At 50.8% G+C, this 16,667-nt stretch overlaps 1 protein-coding gene across 1 annotated transcript in view; it reads left to right on the forward strand.

The window, feature by feature from the left end:
- The window catches only part of LOC140393459 (immunoglobulin-like and fibronectin type III domain-containing protein 1), a 93,027-nt gene that overhangs the window by 75,189 nt on the left and 1,171 nt on the right, over window positions 1-16,667 (forward strand). The gene's annotated exons all lie outside the window — the stretch shown is intronic.

Here is a 16,667-nt window from a genome sequence, read left to right on the forward strand (position 1 = left end):
TTTCTGTGTTCCCCATTATTAACTCCCTGGTGTCATCCTCCAAGGGACCAACATTCATTTTAGCTACTTTCTTCCCTTTTATATACTTATAGAAACTTTTGCTATCCTTTTTTATATTTTGCATTAATTTTCTTTCATAACTTATCTTTGCTCTTTTTATTACTTTTTTAGTAACCCTGTGTTGATCTTTAAAAGTTTCCCAATCTTCCAACCTGCCACTGGTCTTTGCAATATGGTATGCCTTAGTTTTTGTCTTTATGCTATTTCTAACTTCCTCGCTTAGCCATGGATGTTTTTTTTTCCCCTCTTACAATCTTTCTTTCTGTCTGGAATATATTTTAGTTGGGAGGAATTGAATATTTCCTTATAAACTGCCACTGCTCATCAACTGTCCTACCTTTTAGTCTTTCTGCCCAGTCTACTAGGGCCAAATCTGCCCTCATGCCGACATAATGACTTTTGTTTAACTCCAGAACACTAGTGTGGACTCCAGTTTTGTGCCCTCAACCTGAATTTGAAATTGTATTATGCTATGATCACTCTTCCTTAGAGGATCCTTAACAATGAGTTCATTAATTAATCCTTCCTCAGTGCACAATACCCTTCTCCCTGGTTGGTTCCACAACATATTGCTCCAAGAAACAATCTCTAATACATTCAATGAACTCTCCCTCAAGGTTACCCTTCCCAAATGATTTATCCAGTCTATATGTGTATTAAAATCACCCATGATTATTGTTGTATCTTTCTTACAAGCCTCCAATATCTCCTGGTTTATACCGTGCTCCACTGTGGAACTGCTGTTTGGGGATCTATACATTACTCCCACCAGGGACTTCTTTCCTTTGCTGTTTCTCATTTTTACCCAGATTGATTCCGCATCATGATCTCCTCTGCCTGTATTATTTATGTCTATAGCACTGATCCCTTCCTTTACTAGCAAAGCTAGGGAGGTGGTGGCATAGTGGTATTGTCACTGGACTAGTAAACCAGAAACCTAGGGTAATGCTCTGGGGACCTGGGTTCAAATCCTGCCAGGGCAGATGGTGGAATTTGAATTCAATAAAAATCAGAAATTAAAAGTCTCCTGATGACCATGAGACCAATGTCAATTGTTGTAAAAATCCATCTGGTTCACTAATGCCCTTTAGGGAAGGAAATCTGCCATCCTTAACTGGTCTGGCCTAAGTGTGACTCCAGACCCACAGCAATGTGGGTGACTCTTAATTGCCCACTCAAAGGCAATTAGGGATGGGCAATAAATGCGACACCCATGAATAAAAAATAATTTTAAAAATCCCTCCTTTTCCTTTCTGTCTATCCTTCTAAAATACTGAGTACCCTTCAATACCCAGACCTCATCTCCTTGTAACCATGGGCACAAATCTACTGTCTCGCTGGGCTCTCGCTTGAGCACAACGTGGCCCGTGCATGCCGGGCAAGGCCTCCAACGAGCCTCCCGACGGGAGATTCTCCAGAGTCCTGCAAGACGTCGGATTCAGAACCCCGTCCTGAACCTACTTACGACCTACCTGCGCAGGATCCAGTGACTACCTCGATTCTTCGGTCTCCCAAGGGAGGATGCAGCAGGGTGCTGATCAGTGCTAGTCCACACAAACGTGATCAGGATAAGTGCAGAGCAGCTCCCTGCCCCTTCCCCTAGAACGTGGACACCTTGCTACTGCCCAGCTGGCACCTTGGCACTGCCACCCTGGCACTGCCAAGGTGCCCAGACTGTCATGATATTCAGGTAAACATCATAGCACATACATACATACATACTGATGGACAGATTAACGGACCAATCAACACACACAACACGACAGCCAATCACAGGCAAGAGCATACACAGTACAAAGCAGGGAACACGACACTTCCTGGGCACTCGAGCAGGATACGGCTCAGGGCACAGAGCTCATTACAAGCCACTCAGACATCCACCATGTGCTGAGTGCCACTACATGATAGAATTAGGAATAGGTCCACAGAATCAAGGGTCATGATCGAACCTCAGTAAACAGTTTACCAATGTAAATAGATGTTTGAAATAAAACTGCGTTGTACCATTTGCAACCCGTGTTGGTTCGCCTGTGTAGCAGAGTACCCAACATGTCACAGGCGACACTGCCAAGCCAGCAGGAGGACTGCCTGGGTGCCAGGGTGGCAGTGCCAAGGGTCAGGGGGCAAGGGGGGCTATGACCATGAAATGAGGCTGACAGGGCATTTGAAAGATGGGGCAGGTAAGTAGGGGCCTCTGGGAGTTTTGGTGGGTGATGGGTGGGAGTTCTAGAAGGAAGGGAGGGCCTGAAGAGGGTGGATCTCCAGGGACCCCATCGCAGGACACTTGGGATGTGTGGGGTAGTGTCCATGTGTGTGGGGGTGACATTGCCCATGGGTGAGAGCTGTGAGAGACCCACAAACTCACTTAGAGATCGGAGCACCCGATCCCGGAGTTTAGCTACCCAGAACTAGAAAAAATTTCAAAGTGTGAGCTAAGCCAGTGAGAAACTCCCCAGGGCCCCAAAAAGTGACTCGGTGTCATTGAATAGCGGTGGGGAATTCCCTGGTAGAGCCTGCGGGAAACTACCTGAAAAACAGTCACAAATGAACTTCAAAATCTCTGTAATTGCAACCAAATCATATGTCTTTATCTCTATTTGTATTGTTAACTCATTTGTCATGATCCTCCGGCCTTGTCACAACCAACTCAGGACACGAGCCACCTCTCGCAAGATTTTCCGGCTTCGTCCATCTCGCAAGTTATAATGAGATCTCATGAGGCATCGCGATCTGGATCCCACCTATAATGGGAAGGTGTGCAGTCAGGCACACTTTAATATGCTCTCCCAAGGTGTGGGATGTACCCCCATGCCTCGGAGACCCAGAAAGAGTGCCATTTAGCACTTGGCTCCACCAACGTGGATCAGATGTGTGGGCGGGGGGTGGTCTCCCTGACGATCGGGGGGCCTCCATGGGGTCTGGGTAGGGTGGTACCCTGGCACTTGCGATGCCACCCAGGGAACAGTGTCACTGCCAGCCTGGCACCCTGGCATATCACCTAGGCACCCTATCAGTGACAAGGTGCCAGGAAGGTACTTTGCCCATGCTGGGGATCAGACCTGGGGGTGCCCTGTCCTTATGAGTGTTGTGTTAATCATCCCGGGGTAACACGGACTCCAACTGGATGCAGTTGTACTTGAAAGTAGACTCCAAACTTTGATGTTAGTTCAATACGCTTTTTTGATCTTGTTAGGCAGTGCACACAGTTTGCTGTGGGTTTGACACTCTACAAATCTAAGCCTGCTTACTATAATGAACTGATGCACGATCAGTTACACAAAGACGAGAGCAGGATGTAATCGAGGCTTTATTACACTGAGATGTGTGGCCTCCTGCAGCAGCTGACAAAATGTGAGCACACATATTGATACGCCGCCTACTGGGCGGAACCAGTGGCAGGGATCTACCCCCGTACCTGTAGTACAGTGACCTTACCATAAAGCACCTATATTAACATCCTATATATACAGTATATACATCAGTGGTGACTACCACATTCACCCCCTGTTAAAAAAATTAGTCCGGCGGGGGTGGTGGAGAACTATATACAGAAAGTTGTGTTTTAAAAGTACAGATAATATTACAAATTCAGGCGGTCTGCTGCCTTGATCTGTCGTTGAGATCGCCGCAGTGCTGGTGGCGACTCCGGCTGCGGCTTGGTCTTCGGTGACTCCGGGAGCGTGTCGAAATCCTCTTCATCCCCGGGTGTGAGCAAGGGGAGGACGGATTGTCCCGGAGCAGGGGCTGCAGTGGGATGCGCCGGGGGAGGATAGGGTGGCGCCGGGGCATGGGGGGGTGTGGAACCAGCTAGTGCCAGGTCCCTGGGGGAGACTGTGTCTTGGCGGCCATTGGGGTATACTACGTAGGCGTACTGCGGGTTGGCGTGAAGTAGCTGTACCCTCTCAACCAACGGATCTGCCTTGTGGAGTCGAACATGTCTACGGAGGAGAACGGATCCTGGAGCCTTCAGCCATGTTGGGAGCGAAACTCCGGAGGTGGACTTCCTAGGGAAGGCAAAGAGACGTTCATGGGGGGTTTCATTAGTCACGGTGCACAGGAGCGACCGAATGGAGTGAAGGGCGTCGGGGAGGACCTCCTGCCAGCGGGAGGCCGGGAGATTTCTGGGCGGTAGGTCCAGCTGGACGGCCATCCAGACCATCTCATTCTCCCTCTTCACCTGCCCGTTTCCCCTGGGATTGTAGCTGGTCGTCCTGCTCAAGGCAATGCCCCTGTTGAGCAGGTACTGGCGCAGCTCATCGCTCATGAATGAGGATCCCCGGTCCCTGTGGACGTAGGCGGGGCAGCCGAACAGACCGAAGATGGTATTGAGGGCTTTGATGACGGTGGCAGGCATCATGTCGGGGCATGAGACGGCAAAGGGGAATCGGGAATATTCATCGACCACACTGAGAAAGTACATGTTGCGGTCGGTGGAGGGGAGGGGCCCTTTGAAGTCCACGCTGAGGCGTTCAAAGGGGCGGGAGGCCTTCAACAGGCGTGCACGGTCTGGCCGGTAGAAGTGCGGTTTAAACTCCGTGCAGACCTGGCAGTCTCTGGTGATTGCCCTGACATCCTCAGTGGAGTAGGGCAGGTTGAGGGCCTTGATGAAATGGTAAAAACGTGTGACCCCTGGGTGACAGAGGCTGTCGTGCAGGCTCCGGAGTCAGTCCACTTGTGCGCTGGTACATGTACCTCGGGATAGGGCATCGGGGGGCTCGTTGAGCTTACCAGGGCGATACAAAATCTCGTAATTGTAGGTGGAGAGCTCGATCCTCCACCTCAAGATTTTATCATTTTTGATCTTGCCCTGCTGTGTGTTATTAAACATGAAGGCAACCGACCATTGGTCAGTGAGGAGAGTGAACCTCCTGCCGGCCAGGTAATGCCTCCAATGCCCACACAGCTTCAACGTTGGCTTGGGCCTCTTTTTTGATGGAGGAGTGCCGAATTTCGGAGGCATGGAGGGTGCGGGAAAAGAATGCCACGGGCCTGCCTGCCTGGTTGAGGGTGGCGGCCAGAGCAATGTCGGATGCATCGTTCTCGACTTGGAAGGGGAGCATCCCATCGACCGCGTGCATCGCGGCCTTGGCGATGTCGGCCTTGATACGGTTAAAGGCCTGGTGAGCCTCGGCCGTCAGAGGAAAAACAGTGGATTGAATGAGTGGGCGGGCCTTGTCCGCATAGTTTGGGACCCACTGGGCGTAATACGAAAATAACCCCAGGCAATGTTTGAGGGCCTTGGGGCAGTGGGGGAGGGGGAGGCCCATGAGGGGGCACATACAATCGGGGTCGGGCCCCAGAACTCCGTTCTGGACCACATAGCCGAGGATGGCTAAGCGGTTCATGCTGAACACACACTTCTCCTTGTTGTACGTGAGGTTGAGGAGAGTGGCGGTGTGGAGAAATTTGGCAAGGTTGGCGTCATGGTCCTGCTGGTTGTGGCCGCAGATGGTGACGTTATCCAGGTACGGGAAAGTGGCCCGCAGCCCATACCAGTCAATCATTCGGTCCATCTCCCTTTGGAAGACCAAGACCCCGCTGGTGACGCCGAAGGAACCCTAAGAAAGTGGTAAAGGCGGCCGTCTGCCTCGAATGCAGTGTATGGGCGGTCCGCCTTGCGGATGGGGAGCTGGTGGGAGGCCGATTTCAGGTACACTGTCAAGAAGACCCGGTATTGTGCAATCTGATTGACCATATCAGATATGCGTGGGAGGGGGTACGCGTCGAGCTGCGTGTACCGATTGATGGTCTGACTGTAGTCAATGACCATCCTGTTTTTCTCCCCAGTTTTGACCACTACCACTTGGGCTCTCCAATGGCTGTTGCTGGCCTCGATAATGCCTTCGCGAAACAGCCACTGGACTTCAGACTGCTCGTTTGTGTCCTGTTGGCTGACTTTCCCATCAGCCTTTGCCGTTCGCCATTTTAAATCGGGAGTTAGCCATTCTAAATCGGGAGTTAGCTATTTTAACTGGCTGCTTTCCCTCCTTGTGATCCTAACGCGAAGCATGAAGGATCACATAACTATATTGCTTTCCATTCCCTGCCCTGGGGGGGATACTTCCTTCATGGCCTCTGCACTGACCATAGCTATGCAAAAAAATTTTAACTAACAATTCTAAGGGTGCTATGTCAAACAGGGACATGCATTACAAAACAATAAACTGGGAACCTCTAACTATTCTTAATACACTACACTCACTTAAACACTTCATTATCTTAACTTCCTTAATCATACAACAAAATCATACCATTTCATACACAGTCTTTCCTGGCTTGGCAGTCAAGCTCAGGATCATACAGTTTGCTCATGAACAGTTCTTTACACTTCTTTATTTACAATAAACGCAAATGAATACACTTTATTATAGATCGCGGGGGTCGGGGGTCTGGTCGTATCCGAACATAGGGGATCTGATCCTATATACCGGGGTTCGAGCGCGGTCAGCTCTCCTTCTCCATTTCCGTAGACGCATAGTCTGCACCAAGCAGCAAAGTATCGCTAATACCAGTAATGTTTCGATTACATAGGACAGAGAGTACCAGGTTATAAACCTGGCACACCAAGATGATGTAGTGTCGCTGGTGACTGGGCTCTGGGTACTGCGGGGAAGTAAAACATTAACGGCTGGGGGGCTTGAAGTCATGGGGTTCGCGTTCACGCGCAACCAAATGTCCATAATCGTGAGGGTGATCCACGTGAAGGAAGTCCTCATGGCTCTTCTCTTTATTTTTCTTTCTTCTCTTCTCCGGTCCTGGAGCTTCTGGAGTTCTGTAGAAACAAGCATAGTGTCTGTAACTATCTTTGTTTAATATCTCGTACGATAGTGTGTCTGTCCTGTAGTGCCAATTATTCCCTTTATTAATTGGTCACTATGTGTGACTCCCTCATTTTTTTTTTTCAAAAATCGAATTTTAGGACAAGACACACTTCCCAATAATGAACCAGTGCGAGCCGTCTCGCAGACTGCGCAATTTACCATCCAAATGTTTCAGCATGTAAATATCATGTGGTTGGCAACCTAAAGGTTACCTAAACAAAACAAAACTTTTTGAACTGAAAGTGCCAAAATGAGGTGCCTATGGGCCGCGACGGGTACGATTTGGATGGAGTCCCCAGGTAGGATGGCTACCAATGCCGTATCTCTCCTACCCGAGCGTAGTTGACCAGACGGGGGGGTTTGCAGGCAGGGCGGATCCCAAGCCGTTTCTCCACTACCTGAGCAACCGACAAGAACCGGCAAAAAATGTAGTCATCGTGGTGGGGCTGCCGTAGTGGTTCTACCTTCGAACCAGAAGGGCAGTTACAAACGGGCGTCTGGTTCCTTAACCAGGCTCTGCAGACAAACTCTCAGAGGTTTCTGCTGAACTAGTGTCTGGCAACGGTGAGTCTCTGTAGGCAAGTCCTCAGAGGTTTCGGCCGAATAGGCGTGGGGCAGTGAGAAAAAAAATTCTCCTGTCGGACATACAACATTTAACAAACGTACAAACAACATAAAACATTCTGCAGGTTCCATCAGAAAGGACAACACTTCTCCCAAGCGGTTCCCTTTAAAATATCATCTGGACACCTCAGTTCTCGGCTGCGAACAGGGTCGCAAAGGGGTTTGTGGTTTGGGAGTCAGACCCAAGGTCGTCCTCTTCTCCCGGGTGCCACACTCTTGAGTGTATCAGGGCTGAAAGGGCTGCATGGTGTGAGGTGGAGTTGCTCTCGTCGTTGCGGACGAGTCTTAACGAGTTATTTCGGTGCCAGTAATTGGTGTCTAGCTGTGTGGGGACAAAATCGGGGTCGTCAGTGTAGGTCGGTGGTCGCTGGTGGGGTTTGTTCAAGAAAGTGATCATGAAGGGATCACTCGGATCGTAGTCGGAATCGCTGGGTGTGGGTCCTGTTGCATGGGGATGGTAGGGAGGCGTGCTGTGGCTATCATCCGAGTCACAGTCGCTGTCTCTGCTGCTGCAGTCTGTGGGCGTTCCGGTGGCGGAGTGCATATTTAGGGGGTCAAGGTCGAGTCCGTGGCTGGCTGGACGTGTTGGGGGATGGTAGGGTTACGTTGGCTGTGGGCGGGGTGTGGTGTGCTGCGTCAAGCATGGCGTGGTGTGCGTGGTTCGACTGTGTTCCATATGCCTTCAGCTGGTTTATATGAAACCACGCAGCCTTACCGTTGGGGTACTTTATTTTATAAACGGAAGGGCTTACTTTGTCCGCAATGGAATACGGACCCGAGTATTTTGGTGACAGGAATGTGCTGGGGTTATATACAGAGAGCATCACTTGCTGTCCGATACTGTACTCAGTTGCATGCACTGTCTTGTCGAAACAAGCCTTGCTCTGTTTCTTTCTGGTGCCCAATTTTACTGCGGCTGCTAGCTGAGCCATTTTAACATTTTCCACTAATTGTGCTACTGCTTTGTCGTGTGTGAGGGCCGCCACTTCGGGGCTGGTCAAGTCCAAACCTAACAAATATTCTGTGCCTTTCATGGGGCATCCGGTCATGAGGGTGTGTGGGGTGTAACCTGTGGAAGTAGAAATTGTGTTATGTATGAACATCAGTGCAGGTGGATTTTAGGGTCCGATTCATGCGCTCCACGATACCACTCGACTGTGGGTGGTATGCTATGTGGAATTTTTGGGTGATGCCAAATATCGTGAGGACGTTCTGCATGACACGTCCTGTAAAGTGGGAACCTTGGTCGGATTCAATGCTGCGGGGGAGTCCCCATCTTGTAAAGATGTGGTGGGTCAAAATCTTGGCTGTGGTTTTTGCCGTGTTTGTGCAGGCTGGGAATGCTTCCACCCATTTTGTGAATGTGTCAATCACCACAAGTACTATTTAGAGCAATTCCTGCAAGGGGGCAATAGTCCTATAAAATTGGAGGTTAGTCCAGGGGCCATTAACAGGTCGGCTGTGGCTGAGTTGAGCCTTTTTGGCATATCTGGCCGGGTTATTCTGGGCACAGATAAGACAATTCTCGATGTAGTGGTTTACTTCTTCCTTCAAATTCAGCCACCAACAAAGCTGCTTGAGATGGGCTGTAATGGGATTGATTCTCTGATGTCCATGACCGTTATGGAACAAGCAAATCAGTTGATTCCTGTCCTGTTCAGGAACCACATAAAGGGTGTCTTTTAACACACCGTCATGTGTGGTCAATGCATTTTTGAACCTCTCATAGGGTGCTGGATATTTTCCTTCTACAATCTCCCTGAGATTGCTGTCCTGCTTCTGGGCCTCCACTAGATCCTCGATATTAACCTGTGAGACCTGAACTGCACTCACTGGTGCGCTTTCGGGGGGGGGGTCCAAAAGTAACCGTGTCTGGAACCTGCTTTAGCCAGTGAGTCGGCTTTCACATTTCATGGGGGGGAGGAACGATGGTGATTGCGGACTTTGATTATCCCATGAGTCCTGTTCTGGGCTTTTTCTAAAATATGACGGAGCAATGGGGCTGAGGGGAGGGGTTTTCCGTCTGCTTTCCACAGTGGCAGAAATTCCGTAAGGCTGTTGCAGATATAGAGGTTGTCCGAGTATATGTCTGCTGGGCTGGGGAAGGAATATGGCTGTTCAACTAAATACGCGATGGCCGCGGGCTCTGCTGCCTGCACGCCTAAGTAGTTTTAACGATATTTCCTCGAGGGCGCATCCCTGTGCGTCCTCGACATAGATACCGCAACCTGTTATGCGCTTCCCATCCAAGACTGTGGAAGATCCATCCACATAGATCTTTATGGGCTCACACGTGTCCCTGTGCTGGGGGCTCTGGGTTGAACTATCTATCTTTCTGGGGGGTGTTTTAATGATAAAGGAGCCTGTGTTGCGCCATGGAGAGATAATTTCGCATTCATTGGGGGTTTCAGGATTTGTCGGATAAATAGGTGTGCGTCTTTGTCCTTTTCACAGTGATGTCCCGTCCCTGCAAGAGAAGGGTCCATCTAGCTGCTCTTATTTGACTGACTGTACCGTCCTTGAGTCGTCCGTCCAGTAAAAGTTGGGGGGGGCGGGGGTATTCGGTGAGAATTGTGATGGGGTTCAGTCCGGTAATGTACGAAAAATACTGGACTGCCCAGAATACTGCGAGCAGGTGCCTCTCACAGGCTGAAAATCCCTGCTCCACAGCATCTAAAAGTCTGTAGGTGTAAGCTACGGGCCTTAACTGGTCGTGCCGTTCCTGGAGGAGCACGGCTGAAAGGGTGCTGTCTGTGGTCCCTACCTCTATGGCGTAAGGGGAAAGCGGGTCTGGATCTTGTAATGCGGGGGCTGCTATGAGTGCCTGTTTTAACGAGTCCACAGCATCCGTATGCTGTGGAAGCCATTCCCATGGGGGCTCCGTTCTTCAGGAGGTCTGAGAGGGGCGCTGCCTTGCTGGCGAAAGCGTCAATGTGATTTCGGCAGTAGCCAACCAGACCTAAAAATGACCGGAGGGCTGAAACGTTCTGGGGAAGGGGCAATTTAGCAATCGAGTCAATCCTTTTATGCTCGATCTCGCGTTTACCATGCGTGATAATTGTTCCCAAATATATCACCTTTCATCCAAAATCTGGGCCTTTTTGGGGTTGACTTTACAACCGATTGAGTGTAATAGTTCCAGGAGTTCGGACAGAAGCTCAATGTGCTCTTCCTTGGTGTCTGTCTGCAGTAGTAGGTCATCTACGTACTGTACCAGACATTCGGGGCAAGAAAATTTGGCTAAACCATTTGCCAGCTGTCGGTGGAAAATGGAGGGGGAGTTGTGGAATCCTTGTGGCAGGCATGTCCACGTGTACTGCTGTGCTTTAAAGGTGAAGGCAAATTTGTACTGGCACGCCTTTGCCAATGGAATGGACCAGAATCCATTACTGACATCCAAAACCGTAAAGAATCGGGAATTGAGTCTCTGCTTGAGTATGGTCTCGGGACTTGTTGCTACTGTGGGGGCTGCTGCGGGGGTGACTTTGTTGAGTTCCCGGTAATCGATGGTCAGTCGCCATGATCCATCGGGCTTTCTCACTGGCCAAATCGGGGCATTATTAGTGGAGGCTACTGGTCTAAGTACGCCCTGCTTTAATAAGCTTTCTATTACCTTGCAGATTTCTCCCTCTGCCTCTTGGGGAAATCCATATTGTTTTGGGGGTCTAGGGTGAGGTCCTGTTACTTGTACGGAGCCAGTCATCTGTCCACAGTCGTGCTTGTGGGTCGTGAATGCTGCCCTGTTCTTTTGCAGAACTGCCCTAACCTGCTTGTCCGTACTTAGCGTGGTCGGGTTGAACCAAAATTCGCCTACTGCGCTAATTTTGTTCATGTACTCTCCTATGTTGAGCGTTGCGGGGGCTCTCGCGGATTTTGCCATCTTCCAGACACACTGGTTGACTGGATCGAATGAAAGATTATGGGAATTCATGAAATCGATTCCCAGAATGTGTTGTGGGGCGAGATTCTCCGACCCCCCGCCGGGTCGGAGAATCGCCAGGGGCTGGCGTGAATCCCGCCCCCGCCGGTTGCCGAACTCTCCGGCACCGGATATTCAGCGGGGGCGGGAATCGGGCCGCGCCGCTTGGCGGGCCCCCCCCTGCGATTCTCCGGCCCGGATGGGCCCAAGTCCCGCTGCTAGAATGCCTGTCCTTACCGGCGGGACAAGGCGGCGCGGGCGGGCTCCGGGGTCCTGGGGGGGAGCGCGGGGCGATCTGGCCCCGGGGGGTGCCCCACGGTGGCCTAGCCCGCGATCGGGGCCCACCGATCCGGGGGCAGGCCTGTGCCGTGGGGGCACTCTTTTCCTTCCGCCTTCGCCACGGTCTCCACCATGGCGGAGGCAGAAGAGACTCCCTCCATAGCGCATGCGCGGGGATGCCGTGAGCAGCCGCTAACGCTCCCGCGCATGAGCCGCCCGGAGATGTCATTTCCGCGCCAGCTGGCGGGGCACCAAAGGCCTTTTCCGCCAGCTGGCGGGGCGGAAATTAGTCCGGCGCGGGCCTAGCCCCTTAAGGTTGGGGCTCGGCCCCCCAAGATGCGGAAGATTCCGCACCTTCGGGGCAGCGCGTTGCCCTACTGATTTGCGCGATTTTGGGCGCCGGTCGGCGGACATCGCGCCGATACCGGAGAATTTTGCCCCTGCTGTGTGGGGCAGGTCAACTAAAACCACGGGGTGCTTGGTGGTAATGTTACTGATCTGAATGGGTACAGGGGCTGTGATGTGTCCCTGCTGTGAGTGGCCTGTAAAGCCGCTGAGGGTGATAGTGGCTGTAGTGGGCGACGTGTCTTTTTGGAACATGGTGGAGGAATTTATTGTGGTGCGGGACCCTCCTGTGTCCCAGAGAAATGCGATGGGCTGACCCCGAATTTTTGCAGCAACTACCGGTCGTCCGGACCTATCCCAAAGGGTGTCGCAGACCCAACTGGGGGAGCCCGAACACCATCAGTCCGTTCCGGTCAGGTCCGTCTGATCTGAACGGGCGCTAACGCTATGAATGGGCTCTGTCTTTTTCTTACTCAGAGTGCCCGTCTGCTGGGCTCTCTGTGGCTTTTTAGGGGCATTTCATTCCCTTGCAAAGTGTCCCAACTGTCCGCATTTGTAACACTCCTGTGACTTGGGTGGGGGGCTCTTCTTTCCCTCATTCACACATGCGGGGTCGTGGTGTGCTGTCTTTACTGCCTGCATATCTGCGCCGGCCTGCTTTTCCTCAGTATTCTTAACTGAGGGTTTACTTTGAACAGATTGTTCCCAAGCGCGGGACAATCTTTTCACTACCCACTTCTCATTATTGGCCTCCTCTGAGGGATCATAACTCACGCAGGCTTACTGTCCTGTTTCTGTGGCATGGGAGATAAGGGTGCGGGTCCATTTGGCCATGTTGTCTGGGAGAAATGGGCACGGTCTAAGTCTCCGAAGACTGCTGCAAAGTGAATCCACAGGCGTCCAGCAAACGCTGTGGGGTGTTCGGATTTCTTTTGCCTACATTTGTTGAAGCCATCTACGGGGTCACCCCGGTTATACCCGATCGCATCCAGGATCGCGGTATGCATTTCTGCAAGGGTGCCTCCTCCTACGTTCTGTGGGTCGGGAAAGGCTGCTGCTACTGACTGGTCTAAACTTAAAATGATGAGCTTTACATGCTCTCGCTCTTGTGCCCGTTGACCTTCACTTTAGTTGAAGTAGCCACGAGGTTGTGTGGTCGAGACTGGTCAATCGTGACCGAGGCGAGACGCAGCTGGTCGTTGGCTGTTGCAGGTGATCAGTGGCCAGATGAGGTGCCCGATGGGCATGGGTCTTGAGTCGGGTAAGTTGGCGGTGCCCATGGGCCGCACGTGTCGTGGGGGAAGTAAGATGGTGGCGTCCGTTGGTCCTGGGAGGAACAAGATGGCGGCACCCACTGGCCGCATGTGGTCCCAGGAGGGGACGATGGTGGTGCCCACTGGCTGCACGTGTGGGGTGCCGGGACAATAGCGGCGATTGAGCATGTCTGGCACACTGCAGCGAAATGTCCCTTCTTGCCACAGGCCTTTCAGAGGGTGCTCCGCGCCGGACAGCGCTGTCGGGAGTGTTTTGACTGCCCAGAGAAGTAGCATTTGGGCCCCCCGGGGTTGGTTGGCTGCCGCACGGCACTGGCGTGGGATTGGCTGAGGGCGGTCGCTGATGGGGTCCACAATGGGGCAGCTGTCTGCGGAGTCCACAATGCACAGGGAGGGTGGGCCGCGCAGTCGGGGGCATAGGCCTGAATGTTGCGTGATGCGACCGTAAGTGAAAGTGCTAGTTTCTTGGTCGCCGCGAGGTCGAGTGTGGCCCCCTCTAAGAGGCGCTGGCAGATGTAGTCAGACCCTATGCCCGTAACAAATGCGTCTCTCATGAGCAAATTCGAGTGTTCCGTGGCCGAAACGGCCTGACAGTCACAATCTCTAACTAGGGGGAGCAGGGCGTGCCAGATATCTTCCACCGAGTCACCGGGAAGTTGACGCCGCGTGGAGAGGAGGTGCCTGGCATAGAATATATTAGTCCGCTGAGCGTAGTTTTCCTTCAGTAGCGCCATGGCCTCTGCATAGGTCGGCGCGTCCTGGACAAGTGGAAAGACGTTGGAGCTCAGCCGCGTGTAAAGGATCTGGAGCTTCTGGAATTTCGTCTGGCACAGACCCGATGTACGCTTCAAAACAGGCTCGCCAATGTTCAAAGTCCTTTTTGCCGTTGTCTGCTTGCGGATGCAGCTGCAGGCGATCTGGCTTGATGTGGAGGTCCATCTTCTGAAAAACTTAGTGTAATAAATTGATGCACGATCAATTACAGAAAGACGAGAGTAGGATGTGATCGAGGCTTTATTACACTGAGATGTGTGGCCTCCTACAGCAGCTGACGAAATGGCTGCTGTACTGGGAGCACACATATTTATACTCCACCTACTGGGCAGAACCAGAAGGCAGGGATCTACCCCCATACCTGTAGTGCAGGGGCCTTACCGTAAAGCACCTATATCAACATCCTATATATACAATATATACATCAGTGGTGACTACCACACTAACTAGACCAGACTAGCTCTGAGCCACGTGTAGAAGGTGCTAACTAATATATACACCCTGACTGTCACTACAGTTGTCACCAGTGGAAAGAAGCATGGGTGTTGTTGCCTCGTGTGTTTTATAGTGGGAGACCACCTTCTAGTGTTCTGCCTGGTGATTGGTTATGTTCTGTCCTATGTGTTGATTGGCTGTACTGGGTGTCTGTCACTGCCTGTCTGTATCTCATTATGTGCATGTGTGCATATCATGACAATGAGGTGGGGTGCGAGGAGGCTTGATGACCTCCTTACAGGTAGGTTGGGGTACTGGGTGGGTCCGGAGGCCGAGGTGGAATGTCTAGAGATCGGGGTTCCATTTTTAAATAGTGGCCCAATCTCTTCCTGCACTGGTGAGTGGAGCTCATTAGTGCAGGAAATGAGATTAAGTGCGACTATGGGACTAAATGCAGGAAATGGGACTGAGGAGCGTTCTTCGCCAAGACCCCGAAACAAAGGCAAGTCCCGTTTAATAGCGGGGTCCTTCTCGGCACTGCCAGTGCTGGACTCTGTTTCATTTCTGTTAATAAGCGCCCATTAATTTTGCACTGAATGCTTCATGCATCACACACAAACCTTTAAGTTACTTCTATTATCAAATTATCCTACTCTTGTTGATTCCTTGATGCAATATGACATTCACGCACGCTGTCCCTTCATTATATTTTCTGGTAACAATCCACCCCATCATTAACCTGCACCCCTACTTTCTCCGTTAAATTTAATTTTCTAATGGCACCATACAACTGAACCCTCCTCCCCATTATTTCATTTAAAGCCCTATTTACTGTCCTAGTTTTGTGATTCGCCAGCACTCTGGTCCCAGCATGATTCAGGTGAATCATGAATCATGATTCGGAACAGCTCCCTTCTTCCCCAGTGCTGGTGCCAATGCCCCATGAATTTGAACCCATTTCTCCTACACCAACCTTTGAGCCACCCATTTATCTTGTTAATCTTACTGACCTCATTAATCTTAAAACATCGTGCCATATTTATCCTCTGCCCGAGTAGAGGTATCCCCCCTAGGTCCGGCTGCCACTGCTCCCGGAAGATAAGTCAAAGCAAAATGTTTTGGGCCTAGCACCATGGATCTGTAAATAAGATCCAGCTTTCTGAAAATTGACTGACATATTTTGCCGTTCCTTGGCTAATTCAAGTCACAAAATAAGCATTATTTCAAGAAAATCCTTGATTCTTTAAATTCTTTCACGGGATGTGGCATTGCTGGCTCAGTCAGCATTTATTGTCCATCCCTAATTGTGCTTGAACTGCCTTTTCGAACCCCTGCAATCCGTGCGGTGTCGGTACACAGTGCTGTTCGGAAGAGAGTTCCAGGATTTTGACCCAGTTGTGAAGTGCCTTTTGCCTGCAGGTTTCTGTTAGTCAGGCTCCTTTTGAGAAAACTCAGCCAGTAGAAAATCGAAGAATTTTGTACTTCAAACATGACAGTTAGAATAGGGAAAACCGTGGCCTGTCTCAGGACCAGGTTCCTCAAATCAAAAAACATCTCATTTTCATCCTCCAAACCTGTGTAGACATGCAGCATGTACATTATTCTGTGCAAAGGTATTACAATTTATCAATAATATTCATGCATTTTGTTCCCTCAAATGGTTTCAGCCACTATGCTTTGCCTGCAGGATGGCGATCTCTAATCTTTGCGTTCTCTAGGCACATTGACAATCTTATGGCTGTCTGATCTGAAATATCGTTTTGTAGCACACCATTTTGTGTCTAATATATTACAGCATAATTTGGAGAAAAAAAAGCATTTCAATGTTAATATTGTTCAAAAAAGTTAATGTCACTGATTTAGGCTGCATTTGTTGACACCAAAAGCACAGAGGGTGCACTCTCTGCACATGTACACATCCAGTGTAAGTGCCTATGATGCCACTGTCTGTGATGTCCCAGACAGCTGCCTACATTGGTTGGTTTAGCTCAGTGGGCTAGACAGCTGGTTTGTGATGCAGAACGAGGCCAGCAGCGCGGGTTCAATTCCCGTACCAGCTGAGAATTCTGAATTCTCCCTCTGTGTACCCGAACATGTGCCGGAATGTGGCGACTAGGGGCTTTTCACAGTAACTTG

This window comes from Scyliorhinus torazame, chromosome 17 (assembly GCF_047496885.1).
Source record: "Scyliorhinus torazame isolate Kashiwa2021f chromosome 17, sScyTor2.1, whole genome shotgun sequence".
NCBI lineage: Eukaryota > Metazoa > Chordata > Chondrichthyes > Carcharhiniformes > Scyliorhinidae > Scyliorhinus > Scyliorhinus torazame.